General features: G+C 49.9%; 1 long non-coding RNA gene across 1 annotated transcript; it reads left to right on the top strand.

Moving 5' to 3' along the window:
- Positions 1 to 12,207: 12,207 nt before the first annotated feature.
- On the top strand, positions 12,208 to 17,799 carry LOC120763248 (uncharacterized). Its single transcript, XR_009208505.1, has 3 exons — positions 12,208 to 12,506; positions 15,380 to 15,500; positions 17,760 to 17,799. It is a non-coding gene; the product is annotated as an uncharacterized LOC120763248 (long non-coding RNA).
- Positions 17,800 to 20,216: the final 2,417 nt, after the last annotated feature.

The raw sequence follows: 20,216 nt of genomic DNA, 5'->3' as shown, positions 1-20,216 counted from the left end.
GGGCGAAGCCAGAGAGAATAACGCCACAAACAGCCCCATCTGCTGTAGCGCCCCTGGCGGGTTGGAGGGCTCGCTGCACGCCGCCCCCCAGCGCCCCTTGGCGTCCACGGTGCTCACTGGTCTCCCAGCGCTCCCAATGACCCCCCAGTGTCCTCCCTCTGCCCTCCCAGGACCCCAGTGTCCTCCCAGTGCTCTCTCTGAGTCCCCAAACCTGGAGATAAAGCGTGATCTGACCAATGCGCTCCCAGTGCCTCCACCTCAGTGTCACGCAGTGTCCCATTACTCCTAGTGCATCCCATTTCCGTGATTCAAGGTCCCCCGTCCCTCCCCCCCCCCCCGCCCCCAGTGCCCCTCAGTCCTCCCCGTTCCTGGCCTTCAGAGTCTCACAGAGGTTGTAACCAGGGCAGGAGCCTTCGTGAGGGCTGACAAGACCTCAGGAACCAGAAAGTTGCCACAACCCCAGGGTCTTTCCCCCTGTGTCAGCCACAAAACCTAAACCCACCCCCTATTTCCACACCCTGCCAAAATCCCAGGGGTCCCTTTGGATGACTGAACAGAATCCAAGGTTCGGGTGAACTCCCCCACCTTCCCTAACAAGCAAAGCCTCATTAAATGCTGATTGCAGAAGGATTCCCCAGCACCTCCAGCACACGGGCGGGGGCGGGAGGAAGAGGCGGGGGCTTCCTCACCCAACCCCTCAAGCCACGTTGGGCTACCAATTATCAACGTCACTCCTAAACACAGAGCCCAAACCTGCCAAACCCCTTTGGAACGCACGTACACCGCCCAAGCTGGAGGAGCAGGATTTATGGGATGGGATTTACTTCCAAGTCCATGAGAGCAGAGTGGGGTGATGGCAGAGGCAGGATGGCACCTTCCCCCTACCTGGCATTGCCATGGGATCCTTTTCCCCTCTGGTACCACCACAGGACCTCTCCCTTCTGGTACTGCTGTAGGATTTTTATCCCTCCAGTATCACTGTGGAACCTTTTCCCCTGGTGTTGCCATGGGATTTTTTCCCATCCTGATACCATTATGGGACATTTCCCCTGGCAGTACCACCACAGGACCTTTCCCACCCTTCTCCCACAGTGCCAGCACTGCTCAGATGATGCCAGCTGGAGTGAAGACATGGGTGACACAAAATATCTCTGCCATCTCCCAGCTGCAGGACCAGGGGGTGCAGAGGCTCTCACTGTCATCTTCAGTCTGGCGTGGTTTTCCCTGGAAGAGCTGGACAGCTTTCCTGCAAGTGGAGACAATCGAGGGGGAGCCAGAGGAAGATGCAGCCCCTTAGGAATGGGATGGGCCCAGGCAACGGGACACTCCAGGGCTCTCCTGTTCCCCCAGAATGACAGCCATAGCAAACCAGGCTCTCTTTTCTGTCTCTTTTCTGGCTTAAGTTTGATAACATTAAAAAATAAGTTTTTTGCCTCTGAGGCCATGATTTTACCCTGAATTTCCAGGTTCTGGGATTTAGATTTCCCCCTCTCCCTTGGGCCAAGAGCCCAGGTGGAAGTGAAGCCAGCACCTCCCACAGGATTCAGCCTTGCTCTCTCACCCTGCCGATCTCTTACCAGGCCATGCAGGACATGGCGTAGGTGATCTGTGGCTGGGGACCCCCTGTGAGCAGGGATGATATAGGGATGGTTGGGATGGGGCTGACCCCTGCTCTGAGCTGTGACAACTCTTGCGCTTTCTCATCCTGGAAACACGTCCTATTAAATGACATAAAAGTAAATGATTTAATTTTGCCTCCTGCCTAGAAGTCTGTCTGTTGCAAATGACAAAGCAGGAGGCAGCAAAAAGCTTTAGGCTCAGCCCTAAGGACACCAAGAGTTGGACAGCTGTGGCAGGGACACCCCACGAATGTGCTGTGCCACCAGCCAAGACAGCAGCTCCAGGGACAGGAATGTCAGCCAAAGGGAACAGCCCGGGCTCTACGAAGGCACAGCACAGGCCACTTGCTCACAACATCCAACCTCAGGACAGCCTAGATCCTGCTGTGGATGCAGTTTCACCGCTCTCCCACGACACAGGATATGGAACAAGGGGACAATTAAGCAGCAAGGAGTTTTCTAGCTCATCCTAGCAGAGCTTTATCCCTGAGCTCGGCCCGTTAGCTTCAACCATCTCCTGCTGTGGATCCAGCCGGGCCCATAACCCAGGGAGCTGATGAGCTAGCAGGGAACATTTCCACTCCAATAATCCAGGTCCAGCTCCAGGGCTTTTCCAGGAGCATGGTCTCTCTGACTTGAAGTGAGCAGGAGGCAGAGGTTTAATTTCTCAGAGCTGCACATCACCTCCTCCCCACAGAGACCTCCTGACAGTGTTCAGAATTTACCCTTCACTTTCCATCACCAAACAGCACCAGCCCACGCTGGTAAGTCACCAAAGGCATGAAATAGGTCCTTCCTGTTGGAACTCGTGCCCCAGCCTCAGACATGCCTGCTTTACCACAGTGCAGTTGTCCATCCCAGGTGCCCTGGTGTGCTGTCAGGGGGGCTCCCCAAGGAACACCGAGCTCCCGCAGCACCCCGAGATGTAGCTGTGCCTGGGGTCAGGCACAGGGCCTTAGATACGAATGGTGTCCCCATGGGAAAATAAACTCAGCCCCCCAGCTTCCAGATGTCAGCTTGTAGGAGGCGTTTGGCACTCCGAGGGAAGCCAGGGTTCCAGCTGGTGGCAGCTTTGATCTGAGGAAATCCTGCACTGCTCATTAATTTAGCAGTCAGAAGCCCACTCCCAGCCACAGGCCCTGAACAAAGAGTGGCCCTTTTCCATGGGAAACTAAACTCACCTCCCCAGGTTCCTGATGTCCGTTTACAGCAGGCATTTGGCAGTCCAAGGGCATGCAGAGTTTCCCTCTGAAAGAGAATTTGTTTCCAAGCAAAACTGGGAATTGTCTCAAAACCTTCTTGTCTGGGAGGCACTGGGTTTGTTTTCCCCATTCCTGCGTAGTGCAGGATCCTCCCGGAGCTGTGTTAGGCAGTGGCAGGAGAGGAGAGCTGCATTTATTTTTGTATTACTATTTATTTTATTTTTTACTTTTTTACTTTTATAATTTTATTTTCTTGAGTTTTATTTTTTCATAGAAGTTTTTGTTTTGAACTTTTAAAAAGGTTTATATTTAATTTCTTCTCTATTTATAATTTTATTTTATTTATTTATTATTTTTAGTTTTGTTATTATATTTTCTTTGCTTTTAAATTACTTTTAAATTTTTAAATATATTTATTTTCATGTTATTTTTATTTTGTGGGTTTTTATTTTTATTCTTTGTATTTTTATACAGAATTTAGTTTATTTTTCTTTTTTTACTTTTTAATTACTTTTATTTTGTTTTAAATTTTTTTCCCATGTTTTGTTTTTTCTTTTTTTTTTTTTTCCCTTACCCTTTCTTACCCTGAGTATGTGGCAGATTGTCTGCTGGCAACAAAGAAGTTGGTAAATGACAGCCGTGGCCACCCACCGAAGGCCTGGATACAGTCGAGAGAGAGCAAAACCTCTGTACTTTCTGCTCCATTGAGGAACCTGAAGGGAGAAAGCTGCAAATGCCACGGTGCCGTTTTTTCCTTTTTACCCCCTAACAGGTCTCATTCTACCCACGTACAGTGTTAGCAGGAGTCACTTGATGTCGGGGTGTATTTCAGAGGCAGCAATAAAAGAAAGTCTATTTTTTATTCCGTAACTCTCCAAACCTCATTGTTTAGTAAGAAAGAAATCCAAAACAAAGCAAGCCAAAAAAAAAAAAAAAAACCCCACACCAAAAAAAAACCCCCACAAACAAAAAACCAAACAAACCCCCCCCCCAAAACCCCAAAAAACCAACAACAACAAAAAAACCCAAACAAAAAAAACCCCGAAACACCCCAAACCAAACCACAAAAAAAAGCACTCTAACAAAAAAACCCCTCCACACAAACAACCCCCCCTGAAAAAAACCACAGAAAGAGAAAATCTGCCAATATGATTTTAATGATAATGAAATCTTTACCCTTTAGAAAAGCAGGCTCATTTAATTCTAATTGATTGTAGTTCTGATGTGTCAGGTTAATGAATTTGTATAGTTTGAAACATCGTTTACCATCTAAACAAACAGAAAATTGTAAAAATCAATACAAAAATAGGAAAGTATAATTAATAAAAATAGCAGTGTAAAATATGAAAAATAATATCAGCAATATAAATAAATACAAGCTCTATTATGACATGCTGTGTGTATTATGATATCTATAATATACATAGGGACAGATATAAAACAGAAACGATAATGATAAATATAAACATAATAAAGACTAAAATTTAAAATATAGCCTGGCATGGAGGCTTTTTTGGTTTGAACGTGGCGAGTGGCAGGGTTGTGGTAGTTGCGCTTGGGGGTCTTTTGGGGCATTTCTTTTGGAGGATTTTTGGGCGGGTATTTTTGGGCCCGTTCTTTTTTGCCTCCGTTCCGTGCCGCTCCCCGAGTCCGGGCTGTGAGCTCGGGGCATTCTGCGGTTGGTCGTTTTCCCGTTTCCCCATTGGTCCGTTTTGGATCCTTGCTCCGATTGGTCGTTTTGAAATTCACTCACCCCATTGGTCGGAGTGTCAAAGCCCCCCACCTCGTTCGCTGTGAAAAGGGAGTGTGGGCCGAAGGTCCAGAGGTTTGTGTGAGGCAGCAGCAGCACCGCGGGTGAGTGATCGTGGGTTCGTGGGGAGGGCGTGTTTTCGTTTCGTTATTCCAGAGGCGCGGCGGTGCGAGCCAGGGCATGGCGGGGAGTGTCCACTCCGGGGAGTGTTCACTCCCGGGAGTGTGCACTCCGGGGAGTGTGCACTCCGGGGAGTGTGCACTCCCGGGAGTGTCCACTCCGGGGAGTGTGCACTCCCGGGAGTGTGCACTCCCGGGAGTGTGCACTCCGGGGAGTGTGCACTCCGGGGAGTGTGTACTCCCGGGAGTGTCCACTCCGGGGAGTGTGCACTCCCGGGAGTGTCCACTCCGGGGAGTGTGCACTCCGGGGAGTGTCCACTCCGGGGAGTGTGCACTCCGGGGAGTGCGCACTCCGGGGAGTGTGCACTCCGGGGAGTGTCCACTCCGGGGAGTGCGCACTCCGGGGAGTGTGCACTCCGGGGAGTGTCCACTCCGGGGAGTGTGCACTCCGGGGAGTGTGCACTCCGGGGAGTGTCCACTCCGGGGAGTGTGCACTCCGGGGAGTGTCCACTCCGGGGAGTGTGCACTCCGGGGAGTGTCCACTCCGGGGAGTGTCCACTCCGGGGAGTGTGCACTCCGGGGAGTGTCCACTCCGGGGAGTGGGCACTCCGGGGAGTGTCCACTCCGGGGAGTGTCCACTCCGGGGAGTGGGCACTCCGGGGAGTGGGCACTCGGGGGGGAGAGCAAGCACTCGGGGGAGTGGGCACTCCGAGGAGTGGGCACTCGGGGGGAGTGGGCACTCGGGGGGAGTGGGCACTCCGGGGAGTGGGCACTCGGGGGGGTGAGAGCACTTGGGGGAGTGGGCACTCCGAGGAGTGGGCACTCGGGGGGGTGAGAGCTCTCGGGGGAGTGGGCACTCCGAGGAGTGGGCACTCGGGGGGGAGAGAGCACTCGGGGTAGAGAGCATTCGGGGGAGTGGGCACTCAGAGGAGTGGACACTCAGGGGACACCTCCTGATGGTGGCTTTTTCTCCTTTGGGCTCTGGTTGGGCTCTGATGTGTCAGTTCTTGGCTGTGTCATGCCATTTCTGGGCTCTAAAATGTCATTTTTGGGCACTGACATGCCATTTTTGGGCTCTCACAGGTCACTGTTTGTCTCTGATGTGCCATTTTTGCCTGTGACTGCCGTGTCATTTTTTTGGCCCTGCCATGTCAGTTTGGGCACTTACATGGCTCAGGGATTTTAAATGACTTTCAAGGAATTCTAAAAGGCTTTTATGGGATTGTAAAAGGCTCAGGAATTCTTAAGTGGCTTTTCTTTTAAGGAATTCTGAATTACTTCTAAGGAATTCTGAATGGCTTTCAACGAATACTGATGGGCTCAGAAGTTCTGAATGGCCTTCAAGGAATTCTGGATGGCTCGGGGGTTTTAAACTACTTTTAAGGAATTCCGAATGGCTTTTAAGGAATTCTAAACGGCCGAGGAATTCTTAAGTGGCTTTTGAGGAATTCTAAATGACTTTTAAGGAATCCTGAATGGCTCAAGAAGCATTTTCCAGCTGGAAAGAGTCATGGAAAAGGCCCCAAGTGCCAGGAGCAGTCAGGGCACTGCTGTCATAGCTGTTGCAGGAGAGGGGCACAAATCTAATTAACAGCTACAGTCCTAATTGGGAGGTCTTACAGCCACCTGTCCCCTTCTGCTCCAGCCTTTCCTGGGAAGAAGAATCCCTGGGAAGAGTAGGGAGGAATCCTTCCTCTTTTCCAGCTTTGCTGTTGCTGTGAGCGTTTTTTTTAATGCTCTTCAGCGCAGCAGAGAGAATAAAATACAGAATATTTGTGGGCTGGGATTCACCTGCTAGAACTGCTGCAGTCCAGGATATCTTTGGCTCAATATTCGTGGTGTTTTTTCCAGAAGGAACAGCTCAGAGGTGACAGATGTTTGTGTGATGAGGGGAAGGGAGAATTTGGATCCCACAGAAGTTCTGGAGGAATGCAGAAATGTTTATTCCTGTGGCCATCCCCGTGCTGGGAAGAAACAAAGAGTTCACCCTGTTGTGCTGGTTTTTCTTTTTGGGGATCCTAATAATCTTAGCCTTGGTGTTTGTTTGTTTTTTTGTTTTTTTTTTTTTTTTTTTTTTTTTTTTTTGTTTTTTGGTTTGTTTTTTTTATTTTTTTTTTTTTTGTTTTTTGTTTTTGTTTTGTTTTGTTTTTTGTTTTTGGCAGGCAAACGGTGAAAATCTTCTCCAAAACCTCTTGTTCTGAGTGAAGCTAAAAAGCAGTTGCTGATCTACAGACTACCTCAGGTCCTTCGGCTGCACCTTAAACGCTTCAGGTGAGGCACTGGGCCCTGAATTTTTTGGGGAAATAGTGGCCAAAAGTGGGCCTTTAACTTGCCTCCATTGCTGCTAAAAGCAGCTGTGTGACTTTTGAGCCATCAGATTTGTGGAACTCCCTCAAACAGGGGTTTTCTGCCAGAACTGAATATTTTGTGCATATTAATCCTTAATTTCATTGGGTTTTACTCAAGTTTGCAGGCAGCTTGGAAGGAGAAGTCAGTAAGCTGATGAGAGATTTGGTGAAGATGGGATATGGAGAGAATTCAGTGCCCTTATTGGCTCTTTACCTGTTGAATAAGCTCAAAATCTTAGAACAGGTGTCTAAAGTAGTTAGACTGGGTGTGGGAGGGGGGGATGTTATTGGTAGAACCGAGGATTTTAAAGGTGGTAAGAGGAAAAATCTGGCTCAGAAATACTGCACCTAAAACAAAAAATCTCAATGGGAGACCCCACCTGAAATAAAAATCATCAATGGCAGAAGGAGACCTGACCTAAAACAAAAGCCATCAGTGGCAGAGGGAGACCCCACCTAAAAGAAAAATTATTAATGGCAAAGGGAAACCCCACCTGAAACAAAGCCCATCAATGCCAGGAGGAAGAGAGCAATCAGCTTTACCTGCCCGAACAGCTCCACTTTGGCCCAGTTCCTTACATTTGGTGCTTGGCATCCAATAATATTTCCCACGGGAGAGACATTTTGGGAAATTGGGGATTAATTCTCCTGATTTGTGTGGGTTTCCAAGTGCCAGCAGCAGTCACATTCCCTGCCCGTGTAGATGGAATTCCCCTGCAATTCCAGAAGCCGAGTCCATGTTTGAAATCCTTGGATTTGTAATAATTCCAACACCTGTTCCCAGGGTGCAGGACAGGTAAAATTGGAATTTTAAGGTGGTGGGGGGTTGTTGTTTGTGGGGTTTTTTTTTTGTTTGTGTGTTTTTGGTTTTTTGTGTTTTTTTTGTTTTGGTTTGTTTTTTTAATGCCATCCAAGCCTCTCATGCCAGGCCTGGCCTGGAAATGTGTCAGAGCAAGGAGAAAAAATTCCAGTGGGTTTTTTTGGGATGGGAAGCACCTTCTGTCCCTAAGCTGATGTTAATTCCTGGCTTAGAAATGGGGAACAACCCCCCACTTTCCATTATCCTGGCAGTGTTTGCATGGGTTCTCTCAGCCTGGCAGATTCTTGGGCAACAGTTCCATGGATTTTTGGTGTCTTGTCAAACCAATATTCCATTTATTGCAGCTGGATTGTGGAGCATTCTAGAATCTGCTAAATTCATCCGTTGAAGTCATAAAAATCCGCATTCATTCCATATACAGTGAGTGATTTATTAATTGATTTTGGGGGGGTGTCAGAATGAATTCCACATGAATTCCATGTACTATTAATGATTATTATTGATTTTGGGGGCTGCTCACAAACTGATTCCCCAGCTTCCCATCCAGGGAGGGAACGAGGATGAATTCCCAGGAAAACACTTGCTTAAAAATCTGCTTTTCCATGCAGGATGGGCATGATTTTCCCACTCCTGCGGGCATAGTTAAGGCTGTTCTCCATCACTTAAAAAAGTAAATCACAGACTAAATTCCAGATTCCTGGCAGGGAAGGGAAGGCGTTTTCCCTCATTGTGGAATCCCCTGGCAGACAGGAGGGATGTGATTCCTTTGGACAGAGGAGCCAGGCTGGAGTTTGGGTGGATTCCACTCCATTTTTCTCGAGTTTTTTTTCAGCAGTTCTAAATCAGATATTTCTGAAGTTCTTTCAGCAGGTCTGTATCAGCTTTTTCTGTATTTTCCCCAGCAGCTTTAAACCAGAATTTTCTGGATTTTTCAGCAGTTTTAAGTGAGATCAAGTTTCTGCTCCAAGCTCATTCCTGATGTCACTGCCAGTGCAGACCTAGCGTGTCCTTCTGAAGGACAGCAGCAAGTGACTAGAGAATCCAATTAATTAATTAAGGGCTACAAAGGAAGGACCTTGAGGGTCCGAGGAGGAGCCAGGGGGGATTCACCCAGGGCCGATCCTTGTGGGTCCCTTCCAGCTTGGGATATTATGGAATTCCTGACTTTTCCTGGCTCCTCAGCAGCTTTTCATTCATCCAGGTTTGTTCCAACTGCCCCAAATCACGCCTGGATCCTCTGCAGGGTCTGGCCCCAGGCTGACCCTGGGCTGGGGGGGATTAGTGGGACCAAATCAAACCTGAGATGAACTGCAAAGTGCTTGGAACATCCTAATTAATCCCCTTTTCCCACAGAAACCATGTCTGCCAAATGGGAATTATCCCCACTTTACACAGAGCTGCAGTTTTTTTATAGCACGTTCCAACAGCACCTTTGGAAAAGAGCCTTTTGGAAGGTTTTTATGGGGTTTTTGAGGGAGGGTGTCCCTAAACCTGAGGGCAGCTGCTCCCACAATGTCTCCAACTCCAACCCCAGGGAAAATACCCAAATAATGTGAATTCCCAAGCCCAGGAACCCCAGTGGCACTGCCTGGGACCGGGAGCTGCTGCTGCTCCTCCGCAGCACCTCAGAGCAGCCGGGGTGCAACCTCTAGCTCCCAGTGGCCCCTATGCAATCTGTGAGTAACTCACAAGCTGTGAGTAACGCCCACCCACGGTGGCCCCAGCCCCAGGCTGTGCCGGCCCCAGCCCAGGGCACTCAATGCTATGCAACACCCAAAGGCTTCTCCTCCCACCTTGGCCATCATTCCTTCACCTGTCGCAGCTTTCTGCAGACTTTTCCCAGGAAGCTCTGTGCCTGGAGTTTCATCCCAATCTGGATTTTCCCTCACAGGAGCAGCTGATGGGTCTCAGGGTCGAGCTCATCCCTCTGGGTCTCAGGTGTGAAATAGAAATCATGTTTTTATGTTTTTGGAGGGTTTTTAAAATATCTTTACTCTTTTTATGCCTTGCTTTTTGTAAGCCGAAGTTTCTTATTAAAATAAAAACCAAACAAACACCAAACCAAAGAAAGAAACAAAATTTCAGTGGGCTATGTTGTTATTCCATAAATTTTAATAAACATCTGGGGGTAGAGGGCACAGGAGGAAATTCCGTGCACATCCTTGAGGAAACAATTCCCGAAGGATGGAACGGATGGATGGGAAACTAAGCTCCCTTTTGTCCCTGTCAGTGCTCCAGGCAGGACAGGGGTGATCTGACCAGCTCCAGGGGGGATCTGAGCAGCCCCACAGGTCCGATCCCAGTGGGAGGGCGAGCTCTCCTCCTGGTGGCTCCGACTCCTTCCTGGGACAGGGATTCAGCATAATCAGGGGAGGTGGTTCTGCTTTAAAATCTGTGTAAAGAGGGGCTTCTGTGGGTTTTGGGGTGGGCTCACCCCTGATTTGTGTCACTCACAGGGTGACAGTGCTGTCCTGAGGGGGTCAGGGTGAGTTTGGGGGGGGGTTGTTCAGCCCTGAGGCCTCAGGTGGCAGGGACAGCACCCAAGGGCGGGCTGCATTTGGGAGATTTCGGACGGAGATTGGGAAAGGCTCTTTCCCCCAGAGGGTTCAGACACTGCCTAGGCTCCCCAGGGAATGGACACAGCCCCAGAGCTTCAGGAGCGTTTGGACAGCGCTCCAGGGACGCACAGGGTGGGATTCTGGGGTGTCTGTGCAGGGCCAGGGGTTGGATTTAATTCCTGGGGGTCCCTTCCACCTGATCCCACCCCCAGGGAGCCTCCCAGCCCTCACTGCCCCCAGCCCATACCTGCTACGGGACGGGCTGTGGGGCCATCGGGTCGACGTCCGTTAAGTTCCGAGACACCCAGACCCCGGCGGCAAACGGCCCCAGGTTCACCAGCAGGTTCCCGCAATCGTAAAATCCCAAAAGCATTGAGGTCAGAAAAGACTTTGGGAAAGTTCATCCGAGCCCAAGCTGGGCCTGATCCCCACTTTCTCCCCACCCTGAGCACTCAGTGCTACCTCCAGGTGACACCTCCAGCCCTGGGCACTCCAAACCTCCCTGGGCACTTCCCAGGCCTGAGCGCCCTTTCCATGAGGAAATTCCTGCTGCTGTCCAAGTTGAGCCTCCCCTGGCACAGCCTGAGGCCGTTCCCTCTGCTCCTGTCCCCGTGCCCTGGGATGAGATCCCAAATCCCCCCCGGCTGTCCCCTCCTGTCAGGGAGTTGTGCAGAGCCAGGAATTCCCCCTGAGCCTCCTTTTCTCCAGGCTGAGCCCCTTCCCAGCTCCCTCAGGATTCTCCAGCCCCTTCCCCAGCTCCCTCAGGACTCTCCAGCCCCTTCCCCAGCTCCGCTCCCTTCCCTGGACACGCTTCAGCCCCAAAATGTGCTCCGTGGACTGAGGAGTCCAAACGGGACACAAGGGACTGAGGGACAATCGCCGCTCCTGCCGGCCACGGTGCTCCTGATCCCGGCCGGGGACAGATACTGGGCTCCTGATCCCGATTCCCATATGCCAATCCCAACTCTGACCGCTATTCCGGTCCCGGCCTCGATCCCGACCCCATCCCGATCCCCGTCCTGGTTCGGACCCGCGGAAGTCGTTGCTGTCGGTGGCGAAGCGGAACGCGCTCCGCAGCCAGGCGCGGATACCCCGCGGCGGGGCCGCCACCGCCGCTCCTCCTCCTCCCGCCGCCGCCATTGCTGCCGCCTCCCCGCGCCGCGCGATGACGTCATTCCAGCACGTGCTGTCACGGGCGCGGTGTGACGTCGGCAGCGGCGCCGGGAGCGGGAGCGAGCTCGGGGTGCTGCGTGTGCCGTGATGCCCTGGGAGTGCGGGTCTTCCAGGATCCTTTGTAAAATATGAAAAATAATATCATCAATATAAATAAATACAATCTCTATTATGACATACTGTGTGTATTATGATATCTATAATATACATAGGTACAGATATAAAACAGAAACGATAATGATAAATATAAACATAATAAAGACTAACATTTAAAATATAGCCTGGCATGGAGGCTTTTTTGGTTTGAATGTGGCGAGTGGCAGGATTGTGGTAGTTGCGCTTGGGGGTCTTTTGGGGCATTTCTTTTGGAGGATTTTTGGGCGGGTATTTTTGGGCCCGTTTTTTTTTTGCCTCCGTTCCGCGCCTGTCCCCGAGTCCGGGCTGTGAGCTGGAGGCATTCCGCGGTTGGTCGTTTTCCCGTTTCCCCATTGGTCCGTTTTGGATCCTTGCTCCGATTGGTCGTTTTGAAATTCATTCACCCCATTGGTCCGAGAGTCAAAGCCCGCCACTTCTTTCGCTGTGAAAAGGGAGTGTGGGAGGTCAGTCGGGTGGTGGTTCCAGAGCGCGCAGCGGTGTGCGCCGCCTGAAGAGACCTCGCCGTGGAGAAGCAGCAGCGCCCAGCCGATGGAGCGGCCGTATCTGCAGGCCCACGGAGAGCCTCGTGGCTCAGTTGCCCCTGCAACTCTCTTAAAAGAGCGATCACTGAGGGTGTTGTTGAGCCTTCGGAGCATACGGCGCCTTTTTCAAGGCGCCCGGCTCCCGGATGGTCTCAGCACCCGAAGAAGCTCCGCGGGCGGGCTGGAGCGGGCGCGGGCCGAAGGTCCAGAGGTTTGTGTGAGGCAGCAGCAGCATCGCGGGTGAGTGAGCGTGGGTTCGTGGGGAGGGCGTGTTTTCGTTTCGTTATTCCGGAGGAGGTCCGTGCGTGTCCCGGCAGCCGCGTGCGTTCCGGGGACAGAGGCCGGGCAGCGGCGGGGCTCCCCGGTCGTGCAGGCGCAGGGCGAGGTCGGGTGGGTTTCCGCGCGCTGGGAAGAGGGCGGGGGGGTGTTTTTCCAGTTGCCATTTTAGCGCTAAAGCGCGGCGCCGCGGCGGTGAATGTGCGGCAGGAGCTACGGGTTGCCCCGGCCGCATGGCGCACGGGCGGGGAAGGTTGGGGGGGGGGGGGGCGGGTCTGGCGCCGGCAGTGAGGATGCCTTTGGGGACTGGCGGCGCGGCGGTGCGGCGGCTCGTGTTAGCGTGGTGTTGGCGAGAAGGAAGCGAGGTAGGCCGGCGCCGTGGGTACGTGGTGCCCATGGCTCTTTTCGGGCGGGTTTCCCGGCGCTGGGAAGGGTGGTGGGGGGTGGTTTTCTCTTTGCCGCGGTGCGTAGGAAGAGCGGCAAGCCGGCGCTGAATGCTCAGTATGTACGCATGGTGCTCATGGCTCGTCGGTTCCCCGGCGCTGTGGGGGGGGGGGGGGGGGGGGGCTCTGCCCCCGGGAGTCGCGGTCCCTTTGCGGGGGGCAGGGGAGCCGGGGCCGGCCGGGCAGCGCCCGTGTGTTCGGTGGCGTGGTGTCCCCGGGACTGAAAGGGCAGGGCGGAGCGAGTCGTGGCCGAGGGTGGAAAGTGCTCGGCTCCCCCGTCCCTCCTGTCTGGTGTAGGAGCGGCGTTCGGAATTTTTCGAAAGAGGCGCCGTTTCGGCAAGGTTGTTTTGTCAGGTTGGCCGCCGTGTAAGTGCCTGTCGCTTGAGGTATGTGGAGAGGTTTTTCTTTATTCATCAGCGGCTTTGATGGTGGTGACTTCGTGGCGTTTGTTTTTGGTGGGTTTGAGGTGGCGCGATGTCGTTGATGTGTTCGGATTTTGTGATCTTTGGAATTGTATCCTTGTTTCTCGTAGGCTAGGGGTTTCTTTGTTCGTTTTTTTGGATTGCAGTGTGTATTTTCTGGTTGTGGAATGTTTTGGGAGCTTTAGGATTTCACGGGGAGCAGCCTGGGTGTGGTGGAGGCCGGGGTGCTTGTTCGCTGCCTTTTTTTTTTTTTTTTTTTTTAAATTTTTTCCTTTTTTTTTTTTTTTTTTTTTGTGCCGAGCGGTTTTCAGGTGGTTTTGAAGAAACGTGTGGTTTTGTTTTGTTTGTCGATGTTGTGTGCTAAGGGATCGGGTTTATTTCTTTCTTAATCCTGCGTTCCTTAGGTTCCAGGTCGATGTTTTCGGTTTTGAATTGAGTTTTGGTGTTGAATTTATTAATGCGTGTGTGTATATATATATATATATATGTTTCTTTTTTTTTTTTTGCAATGAGATTTCTTTAGACCCTATTCCCTTGTGTGTTGGCTGTTGCACCCTGTTGTCCTTCAGGTGTAGGGGTAGGCAGGTTTTTCCCAGGGGGGGCTGCAGGAAAGCAAGCCGTGCGCTTGGCTTTTGTGGTATTTTCTTGCCGAGGCTCGATTTTATTGTGTTTGGTGTGAGGGATGGAGCAGTGGGGTTTTTTTTTGTGCCTTGTCAGTCTCGTTTTTCGCTCCCTGGGGCTTTTGACGCAGCCAGTTTTGATTTCTGTGGACTTGAGGAAAGAGTTTGTGATCAGAGATGAGAGGCTGTGTCGTGTCCCTTTGTCCTGGAATGCTTATCGGGTGCTCGTGGTCGGGGCGGTGCCGGAGCGGTCCCCGGTGGGCGCCCAGCCCCGGTCGGTTGGAAGGCAGTCTTTTGTCTGTTTTGTGTTGCAAATGAGGGCGTTGCTGTTGGCGGCGCCGGGTTGAGCGTTGCCAATTTGTGTCTTTGCCTGCCTTTGGTTTTTGAATTGAGTTTTATTTTTTGGAAGGTTTACTTGAGAAGCAGGAATGATTTGAACGTTGTTTGATGGGGGATGTGAAGAAGACTTTTTTGCAAAACACCAATCAAGAGCCCAAACTTGTCCTTTTTAGTCCCTTTAATTGTTTGAGCCTAGTCTTTTTGTCATTTATTAGGGGAAGAGTATTTTTTAGCGTTGTGGATTTTAAGGCTCACTTAGCAGATTTTTTTTGTGGGTTTTCAAGTGTTTTCAAAAGAAGCGCTTGGATAAGCTTGCTTTTGTGACTTTGTTAGGAGGAGTTTTTTAAGCCGCTTATGGGTGATGGGTTTTAGACTGTAGCATCCCGAGGTGTTCCTTTTTAAAGGTGCATCACTTTAAAGGAAGGTATTTTTTACTTTAAGGTCCAGAGATGTCTTTTTCGTTTTTTACCGTCGCAGGGGGCTTCTCCTCTTTCTCTCTGTTTCAGCATTTTATAGGCTATATGACTTGGTTTCTCATCAACCTTTTTGCTTCAATTTCCACACCCATGAAAACCATTCTTTTTTAAAATGCCTCTCTTTCTTATGATTGAAAGGCATGATCTAAACGTGGAGTTTATTTTCATGGCTTAAGTAAGCATAGAACCACTCATTTTTTAACGCTCCGTTTTAATCTGTTTTTTTACTTTTGGTCCTGACTTGATGCTGTTGGTTTTTGTTTCCTCTGTCTTTTTTTACTTTTTTAGAGAAGGGTTAAGCTCTGGAAGCGTCCTGTTGCTAAGAGAGAGTTCCATTGCTCGGAGTTTGTTTGGTGTTTGTTTTTTTTTTTTTTTTTTTTTTTTTGTGGTTTGTGGTGTTTGATGTTTAAGGCTAAGGCTGCACTGGTGAGGGAGGAGGAAGTCAGAGAACTATTAGAGATGGGAGGGTGTATGTATTTGTCAGGGTGGTGTGCATGATTTGTCTATGACAGCCTTGTTGTTTGTGTTTCCTTTCAGGAGGTGAAGCTGGATGTCGGCGTTGGAGGTGACGTGTGCCCGGTGAGCCGTGACTGCTAGGCAGAAGCCGTTGCTGTCGCTGAAGTCTGACTTGGTGGTGCCAGTCTAAGCCTCCAGGACGGTGCGTTTTAAGCAATCCCCTGCCAAGATGCCGAACTTGTCTCAGCAGCCGATGGTTTGTGTTTTAAATTCATCTGTCAGAAATGTGTTTCCTGGCGCATGAGGTCTTAGAGATGAAGAGCGGCCCTTTTTGGTGGGCCAATAAAGTCTGCTTCCCCTGCCCCCCTTAGTAGGGGGCATTTGGGCGTCCCAGTTGGATGTGGTAGTGAGGCGTCTGCCCGCCTTTGCCAGCCCTGTAAGCCTGCTTCCCTTCCCTTTCTGCAGCATGCGTGTGGCCCGGTGTTAGGAGTTGTGCATGCTTTGAAAAGGAGAACTTGATGTTGCCTAAGTAATAGACCTTGTTGAAAAACGGTGTGTTTGTGCAATAAGTAAGTCTCAGCAAGTTGCTGGCCAGTTCCCTGTAGATTTTCCTCTTGAAATGTGTTCCTCCATCTGCCAAGAGCACAAAGGACACCCGTCGGTTCTTCCCGCCCCGGGTTTTTGCAAGCTGAAGGGGACCCGTCCTTTTCCGTGTCCTATGCAGCCCAGGTCCCCGGCCCTATCCCACACTCGCATCACGTAAGCAGGTTTGAAAGGTGAGGCAGCTTTCCCTGCAAGAGTTTTCCAGTGGCCTCCTTCCACAGGAGTTGAAATGATGGCAAAACCCCCTGGTGCCTCCCTATCCCCCCTGGCCAGAGGTGCCAGGCCAGGAACAGCTTGTGTCTGTGGAGCACAAGCGCTCCAGTCCTGTCCCAAGCAGACGTACAGCAGAAGAGATGAAAGGGGGAAGAATGAAGGTGGGAAAGGCTGTGTGCTTTCCACGAGAGTGCCTGGTGTCTTCCCCCTCCAAAAGCATGAGGGCCCAGCATCACTGTGATGTGTAGAAGAATGTGTGAAGGCAAAAGCTCCCCCACGCCACGCCACCCCAGGTAGGAAAAGGCTTTGGCATTGTGAGACCCACTGTGAGCGTCCCAGAACAGGTGCCTTGCAGCTGCAGCAGAGGTTGTGCCGTCCACATGTGCCACGTTCCGGACACCTCCATAGTCCCACATGCCACAGCTCCCAGGCATCCACGAACACGTTGTCCCTGCAGCGAAACAGGCTAGAGAAGCTGCACACCCCCGATCAGGAGAGCTTCCCAGGGAGCCCCTCAGGCAGCTGCTCCTTGCAGCCCCTTTTCAAATCCACTTTGGGCTCACAAGCGGCAGGGTCCCCGAGTCCCTAAAGATGTTGGCTGACGCGTCAAGAATTTGCCTTTGGAAGCGAACACTTGTATTGGATTTGTGTTTGGTTGGTGTGTGAGATGTGGGATTGTGGCAGGGAGACGGTGTGGGCAAGAAAGGAGGGTGCGCATGTGTTGCAGGGATGTTTAAGGAAGGGGAGTATTTGTAAAGCGTCTGTGTATTTCCCATGACTTGTGGAGGGGTTTGGATTTAGCCTGGGCTTGTCCACTAAGCCCTAGGCACACCAACCCAGCTCGTGAACGGTGAAGGGATGTTTGAAATACTTGCAGAGAAAGACAAGGTCTTCATGATGGCAAAGGCAGAATTGTAATTGAAGGGAAATGACGTTTGGGGAATGTTAGGAGTTATGTTTAGGGGTTGTAAACCGGAGGCCCGTGTCCTTTTGGAGGTGGCCTCCCCATTTCAGCCTCGGGCACATGCAGGGGAAGCGGGGTTCTTGTGGCTAGCAAGGGAAGGCTGGTGGCCCAGTGTGTCAGATGTAGGCAATGAGCTGTCCCTGGCATGAGCAGCAAGGTCCGCCGTGCCCCTGCCCTCCCAGCTGCCTGGTGTGAGGCCTCAGCACGATGAGGTGTCAGAGCTGTGGTCTGGAGCAGAGCCAGGTGAGAAGCGTGTGGGTGATGAGGGGGTGGCTGGTGCCAGGGCCGCTCCCTTTGGCGTGGAGCTGCTGGAGGAGAGGGGCTTTTTGGGTGTCCACGGCATGTGTCACAGAACAGCTGTGAGACGATATCCAGTGTTCTGGGGGGGGGGCCCTGGATGCACTTGCACGCCTAGCACGGCTTCAAGGAGGTGCTAAGCTGCAAACCTTTGTGCCAGGTAGCAGCAGCAGCAAGGGTGGGTTTTTGGGAGTGTTTTCCTTTGCATTTTTGTGTCATTCCTCCCTCCCCAATGGCCCTGGAAAGAAAAAATGAGGTTTTGAGGATCCAAGTGGCTTGACTGGAAAGAAGGAAGACCTCTTGTGTTATTGTCTGTATAAAAAGATGTCAAGCTGTCTTTTGTCGTCGTTTGAGAGCTTTGGTTTATTTTTTTGTTGTTCTCAGGGAGTAAATAGAAGGGGAGCGTACGTACCTTTGCCACGGGATGGGTTTCAGGTGGGGCTCATGCCCGTTGTTGCCGCTTCCTTTCCTTGGAGGGCTGAAATTGCAGGAAAGGCCAGCTTGTCCAGCATGGGAAAGGTTTCTATTCCCTAGGATGTTGTTTGGTGGTGTATGTTGTGTTTTGATGTTGTTTCTTGTGTCCATTTTTTTTTTTTTTTAAAGCGAGGATCACTTTATGGGTGGGTGTGTTTGTATTGGAGGTGGAGTGGATTTCAGTCTTATTTTGAATAGGTGTCTGGCAGGTGTTGTTGTGATTTTGTTTTTGTTTCTTGGATGTGACCATTGAGATGGGGTAGGGCCCCAGCATGGCTGTCTGGTGGAAGCTAGGGTGTTTTGTTAGATGCAGTGTGTTGTGGGTGTGTTTTTTTTTTTTGTTTGTTTTTTTTAATTGTTTTTTTGTTTTTGTTTTGTTGAGGGGTGTTAGGGTGGTTTTGAAATGATGTTTTGTGGATGGTGTGTGATAAGGGATATGGCTTATTCATTTATTTGTTTATTTCATGTTGCATTTCTTATGTTTCCTGTTGATCCGGTTGGTTTTGAGTTGAGTTTTGGTGGTGTTAACTTTCTGGTTTTTTGGTGGGGTGTTCTTTTTTTAGAGGATGTGTTTTCTAAGGTTTACTGTGCTGCAGGGGGCTATTGCTTGAGGTGTAGGAGAGGTGTTTATGGATCGTTTTTCTTGTGGTGCGTGTAGCATTTGTGTTAGTGGGTTTGAGGTAGCGTGATGTTTATCGTGTGATAGGGGTTACTTTCTTTGGCTTGTTGGATTGCAGTGTCTATTTTATCCTTGTGGAGAATTTGGTGGCTAGCTGTTTGTTTCTAACGGGGCCAGCGTTGCTGGCCGGTGGAGGCTTGCGTGTCGTGTTAGATGGCTTTTTTCTAAAGGTCTAAGTTTTTCCCTTGAGTGGTTTGAAGGTGGTTTTAAGTGTTTAGTGAGATGGGATTTATTTCTTTCACGTCGTGTTTCTCATGTTCCACATGAATGAGGTGGGTTTTGTGGTTGTTTTGGTGTTGAATTTTTTTTTTGGTGGCATATTCTGTTTTTAAGGGCCGTATTTTTTTCCTAAGGTTTACTGCTGTGGCACGGTCTACATGTTGATGTCTAGGAGAGGTGGTTCTTTATTCGGTGATCCCTTTTATTGTGCTGAGTCTGTCGTGTTCATTTTATTGGCTTTGAGGTTGTGTCCTGTCATTTATTTGGCCGTGTTTTCTAATCTTTAGAATAGCATTCTTGTTTGTGATAGGAGATGGGTTTATTTCTTTGTTTTGTTGGATTGCAGTGTGTATTTTATTGTTGTGGATGCTTTAGGAGCTCTTTTTTAGGGCTGCATGGGGGAGGCTATCCCCGTTGGCCGCTGGAGTGTGATGTTTTTTAAATGGAAGTTTTCTCTTTTTTGTGTTCTTTAGTAAGGGTGTTGCTTTATTTTGTTTGCAAGCAGCGTGTGAGAAAGGATAGGGTTTATTTGCGTACGTCCCGTTGCCTTTCTTAAGTGCCATGTCGGTCAGGTCGGTTTTGAGTTTTTTGTTGAATTTTTTTTTGGTGGTGTCAGGTGTTTGTTAAGGCTGTTTTCTGAGGTTTATGACAGCGTGAAGGGCTGTCGCTTAAAGCGTAAGAGGTTTTTATTCACGGAGCGGTCCCTTTTATTCAGTTTGGTACGTTGTGTTGTGTTTTCTTGTGTTTGAGGTGGTGTGATGTCGTTCATTTGTTGTCGTTGTGTCTCTTTATTTTGATTGTAAGTGGTGTGTGAGAAGGGATAAAGTTTATTTATTGATTGACTTCATTTTGTGTTTCTTAGTTTGCATGTCAATCAGGTTGTTACTGAATTGAGTTTTGCTGGTGAGATTTTTTGAATTATGTATATATAAATTTTTTTTTTCGTGGTGTGTTCTGTTTCAAAGAATGTTTTCTAAGGTTTAGCAAGGTGCAACGGGCTGTTGCTTGAGGTGCATGAGAGTTTTTGTTGTTTTATTTTTTTATTCTGGTGAGCACGTGGTGTTTGAGGTAGGATGCGTTTCATTTGTCAGGTTTTGTCCTATTTGTCCTTGGATTGTTGTCTACGATATGCTAGGGTTTTGTTTGGTTTGTTGGACGGCAGTATGTCTTTCATCGTTGTGCATCCTTGGGAGGTGTTTGTGTTTGAATTGGGGCCAGTGTGAGTGGCTGCTGGAGGTTTCCCCTTTTTTTTTTGTTTCAGGTTTTTTCACGTTTTCTATGTATTTTCTGTGGAGCGGTTTGGAGGTGGTTTTTAATCCTTGTGTTGCCTATCTTTGTAAGGGGTGCGTGAGAAGGGATAAAGTTTATTTTTTTCTTTCTTTTGTGTTTGTTTGTCTGTTGATGAGGTTGGTTTTGAATGGAGTATTGGTGTCGGTGTGTTGTGTTTTTCAAGGCTAACGTTTTTTGAA

The sequence above is a fragment of the Hirundo rustica genome, chromosome 25, assembly GCF_015227805.2.
Source record: "Hirundo rustica isolate bHirRus1 chromosome 25, bHirRus1.pri.v3, whole genome shotgun sequence".
Lineage (NCBI taxonomy): Eukaryota > Metazoa > Chordata > Aves > Passeriformes > Hirundinidae > Hirundo > Hirundo rustica.
This window is presented reverse-complemented; position numbering and strand designations above follow the sequence as displayed.